The 25,985-nt window shown below is 35.8% G+C and overlaps 1 protein-coding gene across 33 annotated transcripts in view; it reads right to left on the bottom strand.

Annotated features, from left to right (window-relative positions):
- Nucleotides 1–25,985, bottom strand: part of CNTN1 (contactin 1) — a 347,842-nt gene that overhangs the window by 233,107 nt on the left and 88,750 nt on the right. For all 33 annotated transcript variants that reach the window (XM_070619408.1, XM_070619421.1, XM_070619429.1 and 30 more), the window contains one exon: nt 17,997–18,044. The gene's annotated coding sequence lies outside the window, so the exon portion shown is untranslated. The remainder of the gene's footprint in view (nt 1–17,996; nt 18,045–25,985) is intronic.

Here is a 25,985-nt window from a genome sequence, read left to right as displayed (position 1 = left end):
AAAATGAATTCAAACTTATATCTCCAGGCAATGTCTTTTCTGAGCTCTAGACCCAGCCATCCACTTATATACTTCATATTACACTTGGGTAACTAACAGGCATCACAATGTCAGGCAGTCCACAACTGAACTCTTGACTTTTTTCCCAAAATTTGGTCTTACTCCAGACTTCCCTATTCTAGTTAATGGTATAGTCTCCACTCTTCTACTCATACCAGAAACCTAGATGTCCTATTTAATATTTTCTTCTTTCTCTATGGCCATTAGTCCATTGGTCTGTACTTGATAAATACGTGTTGAATCTGTCTACTTCTTTCACTCCTCACTGCCATTAACCGAGTCCAAGCCATCACTATCCCTTGCCTGAACTATTGCAATAACCTCCTAAAGGGTCTTGCTGCCTAATCCATATCAAACATCATATCAAAGCACCTAGAAGGATATGTGTTTAACGTGGATGTCATCATATTATTTACTGGCTTAAAATTGTCCAGTGTTTTCTTACTGCAATTAGGATGCTATTTTATATCTTTAACAAGGCATAATGTCTGTATCATCATCGCCAGTCTCATCTTGTGCTATTCTCCCCTCATTCACTACAATCCAGTCATCCTGGTCATCCTCCTGTTCTAACCTAATGTACACACTCTACACAGGCTGCTTCTCTTGACCTAGAATACTTTCCCCCAGGTCTTTTCTTAGCCAACTTCATCTCATCCTTGAAGTTATAGCTTAAAATTTACTTCCTCTGGGAAAATTCCCTGATTATCTTCCCACTCTTCCTCCTTGAAGGATAGGTTAAGTGTCTTGTGATTCATTCTCACAATATTACTGTACTTTTTCTCAGTAGTACTTATGATAATCTAATTAAATGTGTACTTGTATAATTGTTTATTTAATACTGGACTCTCCCAATGGCAGAGATCACATTTGTCTCACTCTTTAGCATCTGTTATTTATCACTGTATTTGGTACATAGAGGGTACCAGAAATAATTTTTGAATTTATAAATGAATGAACCATTGGCACAATTTGTGATTGCATTAGCTATTAACTGGACCTGATTCTTTAGGATGAAGAATTGGTAACTGCAATCAGATTGGCCTGATGGATCTTGGCTGCCTGCTTCCAAATAAATATTTTATATTCAACTTCAGACCTTTGCTACACATTCTTACAACTTTAGTTTCTCTTTAAAATAGCTGTTCTTTTGTCCCAGGATTTTCCCTTCCTTGGCTTACCACATCTGCCCCACCATTTAACTCTGCTTCAATTCTTGATGCATATCACACCGACCTTTTTCACTTATGCTATGTAACCTGTTCTGACTTTGTGTCCAATCTCATCTTCACTTAAGTGAGAGAGTTTCATCTTCTCCATGACCCTCCTTAAGCTCTGTCCCTCCTGAATTTATTTTTGTCCCAGATTCCCATCTTGCATCTCAGCCTAAGACAGAAACTTCATCAATCATTATTAATTCTAGTTAAGTCCAGTGTGGTTTCTTCATTCTGCTTTCCTGGGAAAGTTTACCTCCACATCACAAGACTCTTTTTTGTTGGTCCCTGTTTCTGTAGTTCAGTGCTTTTCAAACTTTACGTGACATCGAGCACTTGGAAAGCTCTTTTAAAACACATATTCCCAGGCCCCACTCTGAGAAATTCTGGTATATAAAATCTGGAGTGAACCCCCTAATTTGCATTTGTAGCCAGCTCAGTGTCATGCTGGCGCTGATAGTCTTAGAATCATAATTTGAATGGCCCTGTTCTAATGGTTTGAAGCAAGTTTATTAAAATCTGGTGGAGTTGAATGAGGTTTTGAAAAGCCATGATTGCTTTAACAATTCTTAGATCTGGTAATCATGATATAAGCTACTTCTCCATTTTTACTGTTTAAGCCATCAGCATTATTCTACAACCTGTGAAGACTCCTCTCCTTAAAAACTCTTTTCCATAACAAACATGGCTCTTTATGTTTTCTTTTATGAATGTTTAAAAGTGTAGTTTTATTCTGTTCATTGGTCATTGACCATAGTCAAATTTTCCTAATGTTTTACATTAGGAGAAGATGAGTATTTTAGTGGTTCAATACACATTTCATGTGCTGTAGTCTGGGGTTTGGTCCTGGGTCTGACACTTATTAGCTGTACATTTGCTTATTCATCTGTCAAATTAGAAATATAATAATAGCTACATTAATAATATCTATCTCATACGAATGTTGCATTGATTGGCTAAATGAAGGAATTTGGAAAAATCTTAGCACATTGCCTGCTAAGATTTAGCACAGGAGTGCTAAAAACTGTGAGCCATTGTTGCAGAAAAATCATGAAAACTGGCGCTATGTTTTATGCTTCTGTTTACTCCAGAGCATGTAGCATAAATCTAGAATAAATTGGTGTTTGATAAAACTTTAAAATTATAAGACTCGATGTCTGCCAGAAAAGTAATAAATGTAGTTTCCTTTAAAACTTTTAATAACTCCTGATTCAGTAAGGGTGCTCCAGAAAAACAACAAAACCAAGAGAAAAAAAATATATATAGATTATATATGTAATATGTGTGTATCATATATAGAATATACATGTATAATATATAAAATATATATTTATAGAATATAGGTATGTTTATATATTTAAAGAGATTTATTTTAAAGAATTGGCTCATGAAATTGTGGATGTGAGACTGGCAAGTAAGAAATCTCTAGAGTAGGCTAGAAGGCAGGAAACTTAGCAGGCATTGATGCTGCAGATTTAAGGTAGAATTTCTTTTCTTCTGGAAAACTTCAGTTTTTTATCTTAAGGCCTTCGAATAATTGGATGAGGCCCTCCCACATTACGGAGGGTAATCTGCTTTACTAAAATTCAACTGCTTTTGGACTATAACTACATCTACAAAATACCTTCACAGCAACACCTAGATTAGCGTTTGATTAAATAGCTGGGTACTACAGCCTAGACAGGTTGACACATAAAATTAACCATCACAGCTCCTTTCTACCTACAGAACAAAAATCAAATTCTCTCTTGGTGTGAAAGGATCTCCATGATTCAACTCAATTTCTCTCTTTTAATTCCTCCCTCCTCAATTGTGAGACTCGTTTTTCAAGTTCCATCATTTTGTGATGGCTTCTCCTATCATTCATCTCCACGGGAAGTACTTTTCTCTCTCTGTTCTCATAGTCATCATAACTTTCCTGCATCTCTCTGTGTTATAATCCTCTGTACATGTAATAATTTTTCTCTATTTGTTGAGAACTCCTTGATTGCAGGGACTATGCTTTCTTTTTATTTCTATCCCTACAAAGACTTTTCACCATGGCACCCAGAAGACATTTGTTGAATTTATTAAATTATCTCCCTACAAAATTTTCAAATAATGGCTTTATCAATGATATAACATTTAATTCACTTCATTTGAAGGAACTAACATTGTAAAAGTGTAATATATTGGCAAATTTTCCATTCCCTGTTTTAATAATGATACAATTACTAAAAAGTGCAGTATTTAATAAATGAGATATTTAAAATTTTTGGCAATTTATCATGTGGGTAGAAGACCAGGTGGACATATTTTTTAATGACAATATTATGAGTTTAGTTTTATTTAAATTATACATTTTCTCACTATTCATTCAAGGAAAAAAGAGCAGTTATTCATTTTCAAATTCAAGGGGCAGGGTATAAAACAGCAGGAACTCAGACAATTCAGCAATCCATCTATCTTGAGAGGAATAAAACACTACTCCACTCTGTACTGGCTGGCACAACTCTTCACCAACAATCCTCCATTTAGATATAAAAACAAACTGGTCTTTGTATTTTGTTTATGCTGTCACTGGGGCATTACTCTCAAAGCACTTCAGCAATACAAAAATAATGCTGCTGTCTCTTACAGCCACAGCTAAAAAATATTCGCAAAAAGTGCTGCTCAAAGAGCATATTTATTTCAGTTGGTTTCCTCATTGTGCAATGATAGAGATATTAAAGTAAATTCCTTATTTTGTCAAGATCCTGAATATTCTCTCATTTTATGTACATATAGGTAAAATCCTGAATTGTGCAACGTTTATTAGGTACGTATGAGAGAAATGATCTAAATTTACTCATGAGATTCCTCCTTCCCCTTACCCCATCCAGTTTTTAAATTTAAAATTTAATAGGGAGAGATGTGAACAAACAGAGACAACAATATGTTATTCGTGCAATGATAAAAATAAGTACTGGATTCAGAGGAAGCAGAAAGGATAAACTGGTATAATCTCCCTGAGGAGGTAGGGAACAAGAAGGTCAGGGAAGGTTTCATTCAACTGAGTGTTAGAATAAGAGTAGATATTTTCCAGATAGCTAAGGTGGAGGACAGAGGAGTTATTTCAGGCAGAGGAAGTCACGTAAAATAAGGAGTAAGGAATGACACAGCTTGGCTCATTCTGTTTAAAGAACAGGAGAAAATGAGGCATAAAAGTAGAAGAGAGGGACAAGGCATTAATTTCCATCCCATGAGTATGAAAATTTGATGTCCAAGTCCAACGTGCTTCATGACCTAGTTTCATGTTATCTATACAACCTGAATTTATTCACATAGTAGGTGCTGAAAAATATTTACTTGGTGCTGAAAAATATTTACTTAATGGAAACAAATGAATACCATTTCCTAATTCTGTATATGCAAGGAACTTTGCCAAGGTTTATGCAGAATGAAAACAAACAACGAAGAAAAAGCCAAAACAAAAGCAGAGAAGACATCATAGTTAAATACAAAATATGATAATTAAAATGTAAATCAAGATAGAAAGTAATGTAGAGGAATTCTTTGGAAATTAAGAAAATATTGTTTCTGATACTGGTTCAACACAAGGTTGACATATGGGAAGCCGTATCACAGAAAACAAGCCATGTTGCAACTGCAAATGACCTGTGGGGAACTAGCCTAGGCAGATATGCTCCAGGTTGAACATAGTCTAGGTAAGTAATAGCCTCCCTTTAGGGAACATGCATGCTTTATAGATTTATGTCCCCTGCTTGAGTATATACCTCCCACCTTCTATAAGAGGATAATTTTTTTAAGTTCCCTAGGAATGTAATGACTCCTGGACAGAGATTCTATGCTGATATCCATCTTCAATGACAGCTGAAAGATCTGGCGTGGTGACTCCCAGTCTGTAACACCAGAGGGTCAACGTTCCTAACCTTCTCCCCTATAACCCACTGGCCTATACAACTGCTTCAAGATGCTGTGCCTGCCTTAAGATGGTTCTTCAGGATGCTAGTCCACCATCTTCCAATCAGCTAGCTCATCACTTAATAAAAGCCCTTTCTCTACCACTATCTTGCCTCTTGACATTTTGGCTTCTGTCTTGTGGCAAGCAGATCGTGCCTTTTGCACAGTAACATTTCCATTACTCTACAGGTAAGCCTGTGTCCTCAATGCTCTCTGCACCCATTCTGTTCATTCCTACTTTAGTGTTTTCATTTACAAATTCTTTCCCTGCCTTCTTAAATGCTTTAATTTCCTTCTTATACATATCTAGATTTTACCTATCTCAAAGAAAAGAGAAGAAAAAGAAATGATAGTGATTAAATGTCTTTTTTTTTTTTTGCCAAGCATTCTAAGTGCTTTATATAAAACATCTTATTTAATCCTCACAACTTTTGAAGTGAGTAAAGGAGGGATTGCCTCCCTGTTTTACCACTATAGCCATGTATGATTCAAAGAGGTTAAGTAATAGTGCCAAGAAAATATAAAACAGTGAGTGGAGGAGGTGAGAGCTAAGTCCAGTTCTATTTCTTTTCTCTCCAAAGCTCAGCTCATGTGTTATCTTCTCTATGAATCATGCTCTTACGACATCATCCTCTATTGTGTCTTGTCTCTGATATCCCATGACCAGCACCCCGCATCCTAATACAATTTTTTTCTAATAATTCTTCAAGTTAATTTCATCCCCTCACATGGATTATGAGGTCTTCGATAGATAGAACCATATTTTATGTTCTCTTGCATCACCCATAAAACTCCAAACAGTGCTGATCACATAGCAAGCGCCTTGAAACATTTGTGGATTGATTAGGCTGCATCTTCTGGAGTTTTATCCCCTATTTCGTTTCAGTGTAACCCTCTCCCCCAGTGATGAATCATCACCCATAGCCAGTTCTCAGTGTGAAAATGTGGATAGTCTATTTTCTGATGTGTAGTGTATTTTCAGAGTCAATTCTTGTGTATCCTGACAAAGCAGTATCTGTGTCATATCTGTATATTTACCTGGTATCTGTATATTACCTCATGGTTCTACCACTAATGCTCTGTGAGCCTGCACAAGCTACCTACTTCACAGGTCTTTTGTGAAGGTTAAAAATGATTATGTATGTAAATGAATGTTATAGACTTTAGAGTAATGAAATATAGCTATACAATTACAATATTTAAAGAAATAATCTACTTGTATTTCTTACTTCCTACCAAATTTATCCCTGAGCTAATCTGATAATTGAATCAATGTCCCTGTTTCAAAAGAAAACGTCAGTGCCCATATGTATTTTAACTGGCCTGGTAAGGAAAAAGTTCCAGCTTCGGTCACAAAGAGCATTAGTAAATCAAACAGCGGGAATTTCAGACCATAGTAGAAAATTTGGGATGTCACTGAAGGGTAATTGAGCAATAATTCTGCTGATACTTCTTGCTAGAACAAGGTGGGGTAAGGCATTTCTGGAGGTAATACAATGACATGAGTTAAGCAAAATCAAAGATAATTGACGCCATTCTCAAAATGATCACCTTTTCATTTGTTAGAATTCAAAAAAGAACCAGGTGACAAACTACATGCATATCATATGCATCAATGTGTGCAAATAATTTTAAATTTGTCAAATATAGTACTTAAAAAGGGTAGAAAATTATTAATTCTAACTGTAATAAGTAATAAAAATTGTTGTACCAATATATAATAAAGAATTTGAGGACAATGCTCCTTCCTAACCTCAGCCATAGACTAGTGGGAAGCCTCTCTTACAAGCTGTGTCTAAAAGAAAAAGGCAGGGGGATTCAGTGGGGGCAATCCTCAGCTGCCTGGGAATAAATGTCCAGCCCTTAACTGCTGCAAAGCAGCCTCCTTCAAGGTTGAATTACAGGTTATTGTTTGCTGGAAAACAGGCAGAACTGGTTTTCTGGGATCTTTTAACATAGAAGAAATTGAGAAAAGAACCCTCATAAAGAGCATTGGAGAGAAGAATTTATGAAGAAATATGAGATTCACACTGCTCCCCCTCCTGTTGGTTGGCGGTACGGGTAGAAGAGGTGGACAGAAAGTCCTCCCTTGAGATTTGGAAGGGATTTTGAACATGGAGTGCTGGCTTTCCTGTCCACTTGCAGGTTCCTGAGCAGCAGAATCCCAGATATTTTCAGTGCTGCCAGGGCGTGGGGATGGACAGCTACGAGATGGCAAGAGGCACAGACAGCGAGAAGAGGGTAAAGCCCACTCTAGTTTCTTATGAGACCTCGTGATGCAGAGAAAATTGTGAGTTTCCCATTAGTTTAGGTAGTCCATAGACAATAGTTGGAAGCACTAACCTAGAGATTAAGTCTTGTAAGGGGTATCTGGGTAGAATGAAGTGATAGTATCATAGAAGTGGTAACCCCTTTGGGATGAGAGGGGAATGTGGCTTCCTACTATAAGACTACCCACCTCAGGAAGCTGTAGGGGAGATTCACTGGCTCCTGAAGAGCATCTGTGTTACTCCTTAGAGGTAGCAAAGGGCATCAGCTAAATATGATAAATGCCAGTGACCAACCAGATGTGGGCCTTAACAGCAGGAGTCATACACATGGTACAAGTCATTCAGGTACTAGAATTTGCAGCTGGAAAGAATCTGAGAAACATGGTGAGAAGAGTAGCACCCTTTTTCTGTTTTATGAATGCACTGTAATCTGGCAGTAGCTTCATCAGCAGCGGTGCACTCTGGTGGTGCGCATAACACTTAAGGATCCTCCTAAAATGTACAGGTATTTATTTCATAAGAATTGGTGTCAGGTCAGATCCTTTACCACCCTACATTTATTGAATCATATTTTCAAGTGTAAATGAGGAATTTTATATTTATATCTGACATATTTTACCTTGGTTTGAGCTCAGGGTTATAACTGTTGCATTAAGTTTGAATACTGATTGTCTTGTCCAAAGTGTGACCTACTGGGTTATATAATGGCAATTTGTTGTTATATTTAACTTTAATTTCCCCATGTTTGCATTGCACTCTGTAGAATGTGATTTAGGCTGCCACTTTCACTGTATCAACATAGAACTACAGCTCTGATACTAAACCTAACAAAGCACAAAAAGGAAAAAGGATAGATGCTGTCATAGGTGCTAGATAAAATCCTACCAAATCAAGCTCCAAATTTAATTAAAAGAATACTCTTTTGAGGGAAAGGACAGTTTGATGTTAGGAAATCTATCAATTATTATAACACTGTAGTAAAGATGGATTTAAGGTGGACCGTGGTGAAGAGAGAACAATTAAGTTGAGTAAGAGAGGGGCATGTAGATACTAGACTCACTCACTAGATGAAGTGAATGCTCCCGACGCTAGACCTGAGCAGCTCTGAAGTGTGAGCTTCAGTAAAATAACAGATCTATACAAGTCATGGGTCTGTGGAGGTATTTCAAGATCAGATGGAACAAAGAATGTTGAAGTAGCAAATACCAACGGTGTAAATCTAAAATGTAGGAATCTTACAAATATTCGTAGTATATTTCCTAGAAAAATATACATAAATATGGGAATATTACAAAGGGATTAACAATAAAATTATTTTTAAGTAAAACATTAGGAAAAACGTATGTAACTATGAGAAATGACCAAATTATATAAGGTATAACATTAAAATATGTTTTTGAAGAATTTGTGACATGGAAAGTTTCCAAATTCAACACAATATAAGATGAAGTGAAAAAAATAGGATATTAAAATTTATGGTATATATGACTTCAAAATAGCTCAAGATGATAAAAGCCTATCTCTGAGATGTGAGTTATAAGTCCTCTCTCTTATTTTCCAAGTTTTTTCAAAACAAGTGTGCATTTTTCAAAGGGCTCCTATTATAGAGCACTCATCACAGATTTGTTTTCCTAATCGTTATAACGATCTCTCCATCGTTACCCCTTTTTGCCACACAAGGAACATCAGACGGCTTGCCTATACTCTTACAGGTGTCAGTGGAGATCTAGAATTCAAATATAAGTTTCTTTAGGTTCTTTTTACTGCAATACATACAAATGTATTCTTGCATTTCCATTTCTGAGAAAGAAAGAAACCCATCATTCAAGTGTTCATGAAAATTTCTAAGCACTTTAAGTGTTATTCATTGATAGGTGATTCAGTAATCAAAATGCAAATATATGGATTAGAATTTCGTCTCCTTTCCTTGCCAAACTTCTGCTCCGAATAACTTAACATTAGTGTGATAGCAGAAAGTCATACAAGGAAATTTAACAAGCAGATTATATTATCTACATATGGAAAAATCAATCTCAAAGTAATTACTAAATCAATAATTATATAGCAATTAATATTATCCTGTAAGACATTATGCTGAATAATCTGTGGAGGCTTGAAAGATGCAAAAGACATAACTCTCTTCTCTTACAGGTTTATAATCTCATTTGGGATATATATGTGAAAAAGAAAAAGAATAACAAAGGTTTAAACTAAAAATTAAAAATGTAGGACAAAGGAAGAAATGAAAATGTTCTGAGTGTCTACTATGTAGTGGGCACTGCTGGGCACTTGGATATGCCATTCCTTAATCCTCGCAGTAATGCGATGGATGATGTATCTGATGAGGCAGAACCTAAAAGAAAGAGAAGCAGCTAGAGAAGTTAACTTAATAAATCGTCTAGAAAGACCTCCTTTTACAGGGTCATTTTACTTTCCCCTAATAACCTAGTAGGTATCTATCCCCCTGGAAAAAAGGTAATAATTGGACCTTTTACGACCTGCTAAATTAGCGTTCACCCACCATGGAAGTCAGTCACTGAGTAAATTATTCCAAGAGATTACTTGGGCATGGAGAATAATCCTTTTGCAATTTAACGTTACTGGAACTTCTTGGAAGTATTTCTCTTCCTGATTGAGGTTGTTTGCAGAAAAGGATATCAGGCATCTCAAGAGGTCACCGTGAGGCAAGGGAGAGCATGGACACTGACACAGGCTCAGAACCATGGTTTAGAGGTTCCTGAGGAAAGGCTGAGGCTGGCAGCTTTTCCTGTCCCGGCCATTGAATGAGAGTGGACATTGTAGGAACAATGGCTGAGCTTCTAGATGACAGAGGGAATCCTGAAGCCCACAAGTATACAGGGATTAGTTTCAGTCAGGACATTCCTGTAGCAGTGCAAAATCACCGGTTGGAATGTACTAGAGAACCAGTTTTCCATAGCGGCTCCATGTGTATCAGTAGAAAGCAATGGATGGACTTCCTAGTTTTCTCTCTGCTTGGGATTTGGAAGTAGGGCAGACTGCATTAGATGGAGTCATCCTCTGGGAATCTTGGGCAATGGGAGTAGGGGTAGCAAGGACCTCAAGAGAGAGACACTGGACTTCCTGCTAATATGGGCATGCCAAGTTTAGAATTATGCAGAAAAATAAAAGATGTGATTGCATTTGGATTACAGTTGTTTTTCTTTTTTTATGGTGAGATGAAGGCTCAGGAAAGAGATATAGTTTGCCTAAGGAGGGTCACAGCTAGTAATCTGCAAAAGTAGGATTCAAACCAATTCTCTTTGACACACATATTCTATCCTCTACAAACGAGATGTCACAAGACATTATCTATTTTCCAGATAATATTATACATCAGCAAAACTTAGTAAATTGTTATTCACTAATAATTAGTAAAATGTTTTCTTAAACTCCAGATGAATGCTATTATTCAATTTTGGGAGAAAATAAAGCTTATGTTTGCTTTATGAATTTCAGTCATTTCATTTTATTCTTCATTGAATCTCAGGCACTAAATCCCCTGCAGTTTCTTGGATTTACTTTTATTGAATAAGGAATTCTTATTTTGATGAAATGGAATAAAGAGTCATGAGATTTTCCTACATTAATCATGCTTGAAAAATAAAGCAATGGCTTTTAATACCTATCTATAATTCATTCTAATATAATTGATGAGAAACTCAAGTTATTAGACATCCAAAATAATTCAATTGTGCAACAGAAAAAACAATGAGAGTCTGCCAAAATTTACCATAATAAATAGTTTTTAATGATACTGAAAGATACAGTAGAGCTGTAATACTTTTCCCAGTGTTCCCACAAGTGCCAAGGAGAATAGTGAGCACATATTTGGTGTTAAACGAATTACTTTTGATTGACGATAGCTGCCAAGTCCTGAGTAAACTATAGCATTTAGGAGAGTCTATGGAATTGTTGAAAATCATGTAAGATAAAGGTTATAAAGATATGAAGGTTTTTAAGTGACAAACAAATGAAAGAAGTTATAAATAAGAAGAAAGGTACGACTTTATGCTGACAACTTCTAATTCATGAAAAATTGATATAAATAGATAACTTGACAGAGAGAGAGAGAGAGTTTTTTTTTTATATCCTCAATGCCTAGAATAGAACCTGACTAGTCGTGAGCATCACAGTGAGCTGATAATGAATATTTGTTGAATAAAGAGTTAAATATGTTATACATTTATTTATGCTATTTGTTACATATTAGAAATGTTACACTATATTTAAAAGTTGAGTGAAGAAATACAAATAAGCCCTTCTCAATAAGACATAACTGGAAGATAGAAGTGAGAAGCATGAGGTAGGAGATGTTCACAGAGAACTGGAATCTTCTGGATAGATCCCATATCCCAATAACTTCTGGCTTCCACTTTAGCTATTTAGAAGTCGTCCATTACTCTAACTGCTTTCCTTTTTCTAGCTGCTTCCAGTTCTTCTTTATTATTCGTATTCCACAGTTTTACTTTTATGTGTTTAGATTTGATTTTCTTGTAATTTATTCTGTTTCAATTTCCTTGGACTTCCAGGATCTGAAGATTAAGTATTTTTCAACAATTCTGGAAAATTCTCCACTACTACTTCTTCAAATATTTCCTTTTCTTCCTTATTTCTATTTTGTCCTTTTAGAACACCAATTACATATATTCTATGTTTTTACTCTGTTCATCATCCATCCCATGGTCCATATTCCTTTTTGGTAATGCCCATCTTTTTTCTCTCTATGATATTTCTTTATTTGATGATTATTTCTTTGGATCACAAATTCTCTCTTTAGCTGTGTCAGTTCTACTAAATTGCTCTTTAAGTTTATGGTTCCAATTATAATATGTTTCATTACTATTAGATTCTTTTCCATAACTACTTCTCATTTTTACAGTCTCTATTTCCTTGCTCATATTTTCAAGTATTTTTTTCTTTAAATATATTTTTGGTGGTTAGAATAATGCCCTCCCCTTCCCACCCCAGGATGCCCATGGCCTAATCCTTAGAACCTGCGATTATGTTACCTTACATGTCAAAAGGGACTTTGCATATGTGATCAAGGTAATGGCCTTAGATTGTGAGATTATCCTGGATTGTATGAATGAGCCCAATCTAATCACATGAGCTCTTAAATGCAGAAGAGGAAGGCAGAAGAATGGGTCAGAGAGACAATGTGAAAAGGACTCAGCCCACTGTTGGAGGCTTTAGAAAGGTGAGGAAGGGGCCATAACCAAGAAATGCAGCAGCCTCTAGAAGCTTGGAACAATCTTCAGTTTATAGTCAGCAAGAAAATGAGGGCCCCAGTCCTACAAACACAAGGAATTGAACTCACGAGTAATTTGAACAAGCAGGAAACTAATTCTCCCCTAAAGCTTCGAGAAAGGAACATAGTCTGCACCCTTAATTTTAGTCCAATGAGAACTGTACTGGACTTCTAACTACAGAATTATAAAATAATAAATTTGTGCTGTTTTAAACCACTAAGTTTGTGGTAATTTGTTAGCAGTAACAGAAAATTAATATAGATTTCAGTACCCAAAGTGAGGTGTTGCTGTAACAAGTGTCTAAAAATGTAGAACTGATTTTGGTATCATCCAGTGGGCATAGCTTGGAGAAATTTTGAGAAGCATGAAAGAAAAAGGCTTGATTTCTTTGAACAGACTGTTAGCAGAAATATGGACATTAAAGACTGCTCATGAGGAGTATGAAGGAAGTGAGGAGCGTTGCAGAGGAATTCTAAATTGCCTCAGAGAAAACATAAATGGTCATGAACAGACTATTAATAGAAATGTGAATTTTAAGGATGCTGCTAATGAGAGTTTAGAAGAAAATGAGAATATGCTATTGGAAACCAGAGGAAAAGGGATTTTTGTTCTATAGAGGAAGAAAGCTTAGCAGGATTGTGTCATGCAGTTACGTGGAAAGCAGATCTTGCAAGCAATTAACTTGGATACTTAGCTGAGGAGATTTCCAAGCAAAGTATTGAGGGTGCAGACTGATTTCTTCTTTCTCCTTAGAGTAAAATGTGAAGGGAGAGAGATAAATTGGTGGAGGAACTGTTAAACAAAAAGAAACGAGGACTTGATGATTTTGGAAATTCTTAACCTACCCATATGGCAAAGATGTTAAAATTAAGAGATTAATTTTCAGAGATACCTTAGAAAGATAAAAAGATCACAGTATTTAGTAACAAAAAAGACTCTTTGAAAAGATTAAGGAAGTGATCACAGATCCCCTCAGCCATCTCAGTTGAAGCCAAAAATAGAGAAGAGATTTTCTTGGAAACATCCGTGCATGAACCTCTTGTCTAATTCAGTGAATCCTCCCGGCATCCATGGGAGACTCACTGAATTCTTGAGAATTTTATACAAGCAGGGACACTGCTAGCTTGGACTGAAGGGATCAGAGAGATATGATGTGAGAAAGATTCAATCTGTCATTGCTGGCTTAGAAAATTAAAAAGGGGCCTAATGCCAAGGCACGTGGGAGCATCTGGGAGTCACTGATAAAACAAGGAGCTCAGTCCTGCAACCACACAGAACTGAACTCTGCCGACAACCCAAAGGAACATGAAAGAAACTGATTTGGTACTCCCCTAGAACCTCCAGAATGAAATGCATCCTGGCTACACTGTGATTTTAATCTGGTGACACCCGTACTGGACTTCCGACCTACAGAACTGTAAGATGATAAATCTGTGCTTTTTTTTTTTTGACACTAAGCGTATGGTAATTTGTAGGGCAGCACTAGAAAATTAATACAATAATAAACATTTATTTTTTTCTGAATCTGATTATTCTAATATACCTTTGTAAGACTATATCTTCTGTCATGGTTTTTTTCAGCCTTCTTCCAAGCGCCATGTTTTATGCTTTGTAATTTTTAAATTGTTAACTAATTTCTTTAGAAATTTATCTTGAAACATTGAATTTGGGTTTATACTGCAAACAATTTCTTTTGCTTCCACCCACTGACTGTGAATCTGGAACCACTCTAAATTATTGGATGAAGCTTATTGGATCATACAGGTGAGTTCTGCCACCAAACCTCAGTGAAGACTGCCTAAAAGTTCTGAATTCTCGGGGCAAATCTGTATCCCTCCACTGAGTGGCAAAGCCTAGATAGGCGTGTTTCTTTGATGCACCTTCTCGGTGGTAGGTTATTTCTTGTAGACCCTTATTCATAGAGCGTTGTCCTTAAGGATCCTGGTTCTCTGAGAGGCTCTTCTATTAGACTCCAACTTGGGCTAGACCTAGGCTGCATCTTCTGCCTCCAACTTTGCCCCTGCTTACCTCTCAGGGTTGCTGCCTTCGCTTCATTTTTGTCCTCTTTGGATTCTTTACTTTCTTATCATCCCAGAAAAGCATTTAAAAGGAAGTGTTTTATAGTCATATTTTTTGAGTTTTTCACTTAACAGCTGTCAGAACAGGAACTCTTCATGTATTTTTTTTAAACCTACTCAAATTTATTTTAAAAAATTGAAATAATACATTTCATCACCTGTACAACAAGGGTTTTACTACCTTAAGTAAAACTGTTACCACAGTGATAGCTTTTCCACTCAATTTCTTAATGCATTTAATAAGTACCATTCTTGAAGTTATCAATGTTAAGAAAAATAAGTAGCAGACCACAGGCAATACATTTCACATTTTAAATCCCTATTTTCTAAAAATATATTGATAGCACAATATGAAGACGCTCCTCCAGACTCTAAATTCAGAAAAAATCATGGCCTTTGAGAATCAAATTCTAACAAATTCAAAGCCTGCCATTAGTCTTTGTACTGCCCTTACATTTTACATAAACATAATTAAGCTCAAATATAAATTTAGAAACTATATCTTCTTTTAGGTTTATAAACTAAAGATCCACATTTCCTTGATGATATTTGTAAGCAGTCCTGATCCACTCAATCAGAAGTAATCCCATCCTTTGTGCAAGAGGTTACAGTATGCTGTAATAATTTGTTTACATATTTGCTGTGGTTTTCTTCCTAGTCTGTGAGCATCTTGAAAAGAAAAAGTGTATGTACTATAAGTATTGTGGTAGACCCAAAATTTAGCATTGAATTTAGGTACCAAATAAACATTTGATGAATTTTATCTATGAGTGAAGATATTCAGTGAAATCTAAGTAGTTTATAATTCTGTAGTACATATCATTTCAACTTGTATTTTTTTTTTACCAATATTGGGGAAAAATTATTATAGTATTATAAAAAATATTATAGGATTGTGGGTCAGCATTAGTGAAAGACATCACTCCAAATGAAGTAACTTGGAGCCTGAGTAGAGCTTCCCACCTTTCTTTCTCTTCCTGTTTGTTTATTATCTAATGCACATGTTCTCTTGCACAATGAATGAATTAGTGTATTGATTCTGAAATAAAAGTGATTTTAAAATGGATTTTACCTGAAGCATTGTTAACAGGATAATGATAATGCCCAATGAAAGAAAATGCCATTAAATGCTTAAAGTAAGGGCGGTCACATTGTCAGTATTTAAAATAAACGTTTTCCGGAGTTGAGTTTTAAGTAATTTGCATTTACTTTGTTAAAAAAAAATTATATTGCCAAACAAAGAAATAAATAAATCCCAAAGAAACAAAATATTTGAGAATTTACAGTTAGGCATAGAAAGCAAGACTATTATACAGGTTGCATTTTCTCACATATATTTTTCAAGCTAACACACCTATATTTTATTTAAAAAATGTTCAACTAAAATTAGTGTTTAAAATATCAGCCCAATGTGTTTCTAATTTATACTAATCCTTCCATGGTAATCATCGGCTCTAAAGTTTTTAATAAATACATTTCATGGAATTAGGACCTGATCTTTACCTCCTTTCTTCCTTTAATTTTTCTGTCCTATAGGATATATGAATGTGGGTCTCCACTGACATTTCAAATGCAAAATAGAGAAACCAAACTCATTCTGTTCTCCAGCAAAACAGTTTATATTCCCATTTCTATTGGTTTTGAAATGTTTCCTTTTTGCTATAGAAGTAAACTGAAAGCCATCTCTGCTTGTCCTTCTTTCTTTCTTTTATCTAATCTGTCACAAAGAATGTCATATTTGCTTGCTTTCTTGTCTTCTGGCAATAGCATGCTTCTCTATTTCCACTGCCTCAATCAGCATTAGGCCCTCACGTCATGCCTTGACAGGACTAGATAATTTTCAAAGATCCTACCTAATTCTAGTATTTTATCGTTAATTTTTTTTAATGGATCACCCTGACCAGATTGTGAATTCTTGTACTCAACAATACAACTGTAAAAATCCAACTTAGTAGTCACATAGACAACACCGGAGATGAAACTGGAACACAATATTACCAACCAAAATCTGTCCACAGCCTCCATCTGCTCTGGCTATACAATTTTTATTGTGTTATCCTTAGATGCTCTTCATTCCAACTTGTCTCATGAGCACAGTGCACATCTATATCATCTTTCACGCTTTCGTTAGTGATCTTCATACCTCAAAAAGTTCCCTTGCAGGGCAGCCCCTGTGGCACAGCCAGTTAAGCATGCATGTTCCACTTTTGGCGGCCCAGGGTTCGCCAGTTTGGATCCCAGGTGTGGACGTGGCACTGCATGGCAGGTCATGCTGTGGCAGGCGTCCCACATATAAAGTAGAGGAAGATGGGCACAGATGTTAGCTCAGGGCCAGTCTTCCTCAGCAAAAAGAGGAGGATTTGGCAGCAGATGTTAGCTCAGGGCTAATCTTCCTCAAAAAAAAAAGTTCCCTTGCCACTGTCTCCTCAATCCAAAATTTGCAAAATGCTACTTAATTCTTATCTTTTCCAGGTAGTTTACATAGGGACAGGATCCCAAAACTTGGGTGTTAGATAGGCCTCAGCCACATAACTTTAGATAAGCCTCAGGTTTCTCGTTGTAAAATGAGATTAATAATAATAACAAGAATAATAATACTTTTGCTTCATAAAATTGTGAGGATTGTATTACATAAAGCACATAAAGTGTTTAGTAGAGTGCTTGGATTATAAGGTTAAGTAAATAGTATTATTATTGCTGTTGGTATTATTATTTATTATTATTATTAATTCCATGATGTCTTCATTACTCTAGCTCACGTTTGATAACTCATTCCAGCATCTGTTAACTCAGCAATATTGAGCGCTACACTATCCAGTATTAATTGTTCCCTAGTTGCTTTGCGTATTTCCCAGTGATTTACTTGTAAGGGAATTTTCAGAGAGGGCACTGAGAGGACATTTAATAAGTAATCATCAAGAAATTTATCATATGCTTTGGTATTTTTTAAAATTGAGAAATATTACAAAAAGATAAAATGGAACCAATATCACTGAGTGTTTGTCACAGACCAGAAAATTGCTAGGTGCTCAGTAACTAGAAATATGTTTCAACATTCTAGAATATTCTATTACACATAGTTTTGCCACATATTTTTATTCCTTAAACTGAAACACACAGACACAAACACTCACACACCCGTACCCCAAGTAAAAAGCTTACCTTAAGATTGTTCTGAATTCAGCTTCAGAAACGATCCAAAGTGGGTATCTATAAATTGATAATTATGAAATAATAGTCAGTTAGCTTAAAGAAAAAGATATTTTTACTTTTAGCAATGATTTTTAATATTTCCTATAACAAATTAGTTGCATTTTAATCCTCTGGAAGTTTTTATTTATTGCTTTGACCATTATAGCATAGTTTTAGCATATTTGTAAAATACCTTTATAAAATCAGTAAACATTTAAGCTAAAGGAATTTGACTTTTTTATTGTTTGCAAAACCTGTTGACGGTTTATACGCCAAATAACATCTTATTCAGCATTATTGAATTCTATTAAAAATTAACTTTTAAATAAAACTATAATAACATTGCTGAACTTGCGCCACTTTATGATACTGACACTAGAATGAAATTTATTTTAGAGTACGTGTATACACCATATACAGCATACATACACCATGTGTGTGTGTGTGTGTGTGTATCTCATATGTGTGTATACATACTGATAGATAGATAACACGCACACACATTTGTAAAATTAAGGGGAAAAAGAATCAAGTAGACCTAAAACATTTGGTAGAGAAAACCAAGTATTTGGATGCAATCAAATGCATCAAATTCAACCTAGCTTAAGTATTTGGATACACTGACATTTTGATGCTATTAACAAAAATACCAGCAACAAAAATTGTGCGTTGAATTTTATAGTTTACAGAACACTTTCTCACATTGTTGTTCAGGTCTTCGGGAACCCTATGACCGTAAACATGTTCCCTTCCAAATACTATCAGGGTCAGCTTGGTCTGAGTTGACACAGAAGTAGTTGCATAGGAAGCTTGTTCATCAAATGCACATTCTGAGACTAGCCTTTACATTTAAAATACACACTATGTCATGTTCCCTCACAAATAAAACGGAGTTGTGAAATCTAGTTTTTCATATAGTTGAAGCTCATCTTTTAGATATTGCTTCAAACATCCCTCCTCCAGAATGGTAGGAGATATTAATCAAATAATGACTTAAATCAATACATAACAATAGACCATGTTAAACGTCAAGAAGAAGACTCACACAGTACTTTCAATGTAATGGGGATCCTGATTTAGTCCAGTGGGATCAGAGGAGACTTCCATGAGGAGTAAAATTTAAGCTGAGAGTTATCAGGAAAAGACAGAGGAGGAAAGGGAAAGAGTGCCTTTTTTAGAAGGACTGGCAGGTACAAAGCACTGAGGCATGAAGGAGTGTGGCACAGTTGAGGAGCAGGAAGAGGCCATAAGCCTCTTTTCCTCATAAAAATGGAGGGGTGACTAGGGGTGCACAAAGCTAGAGAGGTTAGGCAGGGCCATGGCAGGCTACAAAGAAGGTTTGTTTTCACCTTACACACTACAGGGGGCCATTGAAAGGATTTATGCAGAAGAGTGAGGTAATAAGATCTCCCTGATGATGGTAGCTCTGGTGAGGGGAAGAGAAAGTGGAGGAAGAGCGAATGTAGGAACCCAGTGAGGGGTTATTGCTCTAGTGCAGGAAAGAGAGATAATGGCTTTGACTAGTAGAATTTGCAAAAGAGATTGAGAAAATGGGTTTGTTTTAATAAGATCTGGGGGATAGAGTATAATCTGTCTCTCTCACTTGATTGTAAGCTCTATGAGGGCAGAGATTGCATCTGTTTTACTGACCATTATATCCTTTGCCACAATGCTCTGCACACAGTAGATACTCAAAAAAGTTGTTTTTAAATAAATTAATGATAGGAAAGGAAGAGGAAATTGGAAAGTATAAGGAACTTCCTGAAAGGGTACTATTTACTGTGATAAGAATCACTAGAAAGGATCACGTTTACAAGTAAAATCATGAATTTAGATTTAGACAAATTGCACTGGGATTGCTTATTAGACATCCAAGTGGAGATGTGAAGTAGGAAATTTTAAGTGTCTGAAGCTCAGAAAAGAGATCTTGACTAAAGATACAAATTTGGAAGTCATAGGAATAACAGTAATATTGATGTCTTAGGAGTGGATTGATTTCCTTTGGGGAGAAAATACATTAATAAGGATAACTGAATCTTTGCAGGCTCTTACTATGTATCAGGCACTGTTCTAAGGGTTTTACATGTATCAATCCACTTAATCCTCACAATAACCACATAAAATATTTTATTTATTATGCCACTTTAAAGAAGAGAAAACCAAGGCACAGAGAAATTACATATAGAAATTATATAACTTGCCAAACTCACACAGTGGCAGAACTAGGGTGTGGTACGCAGAATTCTAAGATGGTCTCCAACATTCCCAAACTCTGGTGTACAGGGGCAGATCCTGTAAATGTGATAGGATATAATTCCCATGATTTAATTACTAATCAGTTGACTGAGTTAATGAAAACTAAAAACGAGATCCTTGTGGGCTTGGATAAAATCAGTTTATCCTTTTAAAAGGGATTGGGCCTATCCTGATGTCAGAACTAGAAGTGTAAGAGGGCCTATGTAGGGGCCCACATGGCAGAGAATTGCAGAAAGCTCCTAAGAGCTGAGAATAGCCCCTGGCCGACAGCCATCAAGAAAATGGAGACTTTAGTCTTACAACCACAAGAAATTGAATTTTGTCAACACCAATGAGCTTAGAAGAGGACCTCAGCCTCAGCTGAGCCCTCAGCTCTAGCCAACAGTTTAATTTCACCCTGCTAAGACTTGGAGCAGAGGACCCAGCTAAATTCCATCTGGACTTCTGACCTAAAGAACTGTAAGATACTAAACGAGTGTTGTTTTAAGCCACTAAGTTCGTGGTAATTTGTTACACAGCAATAAAAAACTAAAGCACATGATTAAACCTAGGTAGTCAGTTTATATAGCCTGTGTTGTTAAAGACTTAGCTTTATTGCATTACGTAGAAGAGTTGGGAAAGTGAGAAGAGCCTTGAAGAACGCAGGCATTTAAAGAATGAGCAGAGGAAAATGAACCAACAAAGGAGACTGAAGAGAAAAAAGAAACCCAGGAAAACCAAGAAAACATGGCATGACAGAAGTCAAGAGGAAGGGTCTGTGGAAGGAGGGACCCGACTGAGCAAGAGCGTGGAGTGTTGCTGACAGCAAATCAGATGACGACTGAAGAATGTTCATTGGATCAATAAGGTAGAGGGGGCTGATACTGGCTTTCCTCTGGTCAATTAAAAAAGTGGAGTTGGCATTTAAGAACATTTGTTTCTTTTAATGAAGGAGGAAAACCGTGATGGGCTGAGGACAAGAAATGTTTTCCAGACGTTTTTTATTATTCAGTATTTTCATATCAGAGAATTATAGACCTCTTGCTCAAGAATTAGACACACTTGTCAATTACAGCCAGCTTGAAAAGTAAACCAGTCAAATGTTGTTTTGTTACAAAATTGAATTTCAATTCTTATGTGACAAGGCAAAATTGCATACAAGAAGTATTCTAAAGAATAGTTGATCTCACAAGATGACTAATGAAAAATTAGTAGAAGGAAGAGAACAGAAAAGAGAACACTCGATTTCCAAATCTGTTACTTTGATCATTTACATTGCCATTCTAAGCGAAAGGCATTCTTTTCTCCTAAGAAAATATGAAAACATGTCAAGAAACCAAAATATAAACAGGCATTAAGTAAATCAATAAAGTCCATTTTGACTGTATTAAAGAACAATTGAGAAAACACAGTGTACATGCAGAGAAAATTAAAGTTAAGGACTTTTGTGCTGCTGTATTCACCTAATGGTGTTGTTTTTGGGTTCTCTTGTTCCAGTACTTCATTTTGGTGACTAATTTTATGGAAAGCAGAAATAACAATGACCAAGCCTCCTCTTATCCCATATAACACAATAAGATAAAATTCATACTACATTTAAGTTGTTCCTTACATGGGAGAGAAATACTCACCTCTGATGGTGCCACTAGGAAAGAAGAAGAAAGTTTACCCAGGATCTCTGATACATATTCAACACAGGATGGGGGCTGTGTTCAATGGCCCAGTCTGAATTGAAATTTAAATTTTCCATTTTGAATGATCCAGACAGATGTTCAGTAGGATAGAGCCCCAAGTGTGAGAGTGCAGTGGCTTACATGAAATCTCTCCATGTCTGACTTCACCCTTCGTCTCATTTGAGGCCCTCTGTCCCACAGATACGGCTGTGGGTTCACCTCTTCCTAGCACTTTACCGATATGGACAAAGACGGCGTAGGAGGCCTAATATAGTCATTGTTCACATCCCAAGATCATCGTTCCTTTTGCTGCTTACTTACAATTCAAGGATCTTCAATTGGTTCACTTTCAATTTATTTTCATGCATTTGGCTCCTACTTTTAGCTGTTTATGGGAGAGACAGAATTGCTAACAGAGGTAACATTACTAATGAGCATATGATTTTTTTCTAGTGTAAGACAAAGCCTGATTCATTAATGAGTCATGCCATCTTCATAAAGAAGAGAGATTTCTCACACCCTTGCATAAAATTCTTTTAAAAAGAATTTTTTGTGATCAGTCATTCTAGGAAACACTTCCCCCCTTCCTAGTCAATGATTCCTGAACCTCTAACCAAAACCAGAGGCTTGACTAGAGTGCACTGACCTTTCCTTAAAGTCCTTCTATTTTGATTCATGGAATTTTGTGATAAACCATAAAATGAGGCTTGGTCATTCTTTTTCTCAAAAAAGACATTTTCCATGAAAATATGAGACAAAGACAAGTATGAGAAATCTTTTCAAATTTTATTTTATATGTTGGATATCCTAAAACCATATTGTAGTTCGTATTAACTAAATAAATTCTTGGCTGATGTTTCAGATCTTCATCTCAAATATTCCAAATCCCTAATGGCCATAAATTTCAAAGCCTAATCATTCAGAAGATTCATTATCCCCTCTCCCAACTGGGATCCACATATAACAAGTCTATCTATCACCTTTCCAGTATGCCCATCTTGCACACACTATGAGATAGGTTTGATTCTCACGATCATTTTGTCCAACCTTGATAACTTCTTCTAATTTTCCCCAAACTATGTTTTTCTATCTTTGGCTATACTCATTGTACATAAATACTCCACACTGGTTTCCGATTACTTCAAATCCTAGTATACGTGAAAATCTGTTTGTCTTGGTGTATGGTGTTTCTGGTATAACAAGAGCACAGAGCATCTCTTCTTATCCTTATCTACTATATCCTTGTACTGAATAAGCCATAGTCCCCAAAGTAGGTAACTTTTAAACTTTGTAGGACTAGGGTCTAAAATAGAATATAAAATATAGATCACACTTTGGTCTGAAGCCTTTTTAGGAGAAAGATACATGGCCCAGAAAATCTTAGGAATCCAGACTAAATTCTAACTTCAAACTCCTTAGACTTCAAACTCCTTAGATTTCCTCCAGAACTATACTGACTTTAGGGAGATTTAGATTTCTAGCCTAAAATGAGTCCTCCTAACAATGGCAGGAGCAGGAACCAGAACTGCATTGAACTACACTCAGATATGAAAATCTTTCATAATCCAGCCAAAATGTATCCTGTTGTATTTTGATTATACCTATATTTTAATATCAGGGGAAAGGTACTTTTCATAATCAAATTCTTTTTTATTTTATTTTATTTCTTTATTTTTTGAGGAAGATTAGCCCTGAGCTAACATCTGCTGCCAGCCCTCCTTTTTTTGCGGAGGAAGACTGGCCCTGAGCTAACATCTGTGCCCAACTTCCTCTACTTTATATGTGGGACGTCTACCACAGCACGGCTTGCCAAGCAGTGCCATGTCCACACCCGGGATGTGAACCGGCGAACCCGGGGCCGCCAAAGCAGAATGTGCGAACTTAACCACTGTGCCACCCGGCTGGCGCGGATCAAATTCTTATTTTAAAAAGAGATTTCGCTCCTGTTCCCATTTTCATTTAACTTTGAGGATTTTCTATATCGGATCCCAAAGTATTCCTTAACTGCTTTACAGTTAATAATAGTAAAACTTAACTTTCACAATTTTACTCTAAAACATATTACAAAGAATGTCTTAAATGACAGCAAACTTCTTCGAGGATGTACTTATACTTAAGGTCCAATCTCTGGCCATAGATATTTAGGACATTGGAAAGCATGGTAAAAATAGAGCTCTTAAAGCTGATGTATATTTTGTTGCTCCATAGCTAATTATAACTTTAGGTGTATCTACACATCCAAATGACACCAGACAACTAGCTTTTGAATTATAAGTCTCCCTAGAACTCTTTTAAGTGGCAGGTGAAAAAGGTGAGAAGGTTAAATTCTTATTTGTCTTAAAGAATTGGAAGTGACACACAGAAAGAATTGTTAAATAATTCAGAACAAACAGATGGAGAATTGAGATTTAAATAGACTTTTTGAAAAATATGTTGAATTATTTTGACATATTTTACTTGATTAACTTAATCTTTACAATAGAAATAATAGCTACAATAATTGAGAAACTATTATTCACCAAGTTTTTAACATATTATTTAAAAATCTTGCAAAATTGGGATTATTTTTCCATGTGAAAGGTATGGTTTCAACTTCTTGCTTTAATGAAAAAAATAAATACTCACAGGATTCCCTGAGTTTCAATCAAAAATAGTTTCCAACAAGGAACTAATTCAGTTACTGTGTCATCAAATCTGGTGCTTCTGACTATAAAATGGACTTTTCTTCACTATCACTTTTTAGTTCAAAAGAAGGAAAAAGACCAGTTGTTGAAAAGCTTATTTCTCATAGGAAATATTTTGTAGGTAGTGCAAATGAAAATTTAGTGAAAAAGAACAGTTTGTTCTGCTTTAGTTTTTGTATTACTTGGTTTTTAACAAAACCTAAGGAACTGTGCATGTTGAAGGCAGCATATTGCAACTAGCTTTCCATTGTTCATCCTTAAAAGATGTTTTGGAAGGAAAAATAAGACTTACCATACTCCAAATTAATACAATCTTTGTATTTCTTTATGTATAGAATAGAGCAAAATGGAAGTTCAAGTGAATTGATATTTTAAAAGGGATCAAAAAGGCAGAGGCAGGAGTCAGCAAACTTTTTATGTAAAGCATCAGATAGTAAATATTTTATGCTTGGCGGACCATATGTTCTCTGTGACAATTACTCAGCTCCATCACTGTAGTGGGAAAGCAGTCTATACAATACATAAATGAATGTGTGTGTGGGTGTGTCCCAATAAAACTTTATTTACAAAAACATTACATGGGCTGGATATGGCCATGTCCTGTAGTTTGTCAACCCCTGAAATGGGAGAATAATAAAATATGATCATAACATGGAAATGGTGAAGCCAAGATGCTTTCTTGTAGTCTGTTAAAAGTTTTCTTGCTGTTTTGCTGAAATAGCACAGCAGCAATATTCAGGAATAAACATTTGGTTCTAGGCTACATCTTTAGTCATTAGAAAAATAAGATGACCATTCCTCTGCTTCTTTTGGAATGTCTTCAAGTGAAATATTCTCGAAGACAAAATTTTTAATGTAATGATTTACAGTGAGATGTTCAAACCAGCAGTATATTCATCTTCCCTTCACATTAGTGTAAGGAATTCCACAATCTGGCAATCTTAAAAGGATTTGTGCTATTGAGGTGGTAGACTGAGAACATCTGCAGGTAAATTTGAAATTGCTAATTTTGCAAATATATTTTCTTATTTACTGTTGCTAAAAATGCTCTGAAAAAGATCGTGTTACTAGTCACATTTTATAGGTCATGAGTCTGAAGTTTAAAGTGGTTAAGTATATTACTGAGGTTATATAGTTACTAAACTGTGGGGTCAGTATTTGAACAACAGAGATCTATTCAGAGCTACCATGTATGGTTGCAATTTATGCACCCTTAGAACTCTACATATAAGAGAATTGATGGTGTAGATTTGTATATTCATTACAGAAATTTTCCCACAGAGGGCAGTAAAGCTTTTTTCTTTTTACAAAATCAGTGTTATGGCTATTTTTCAAAAGTAAAGAATGTATATTTTAGAAGGAATCTT

Source organism: Equus przewalskii, chromosome 5 (genome assembly GCF_037783145.1).
Source record: "Equus przewalskii isolate Varuska chromosome 5, EquPr2, whole genome shotgun sequence".
In the NCBI taxonomy this organism is placed as follows: Eukaryota; Metazoa; Chordata; class Mammalia; order Perissodactyla; family Equidae; genus Equus; species Equus przewalskii.
Note: the sequence above shows the minus strand (reverse complement) of the source record. Positions and strands in the feature narration are given on the sequence as shown.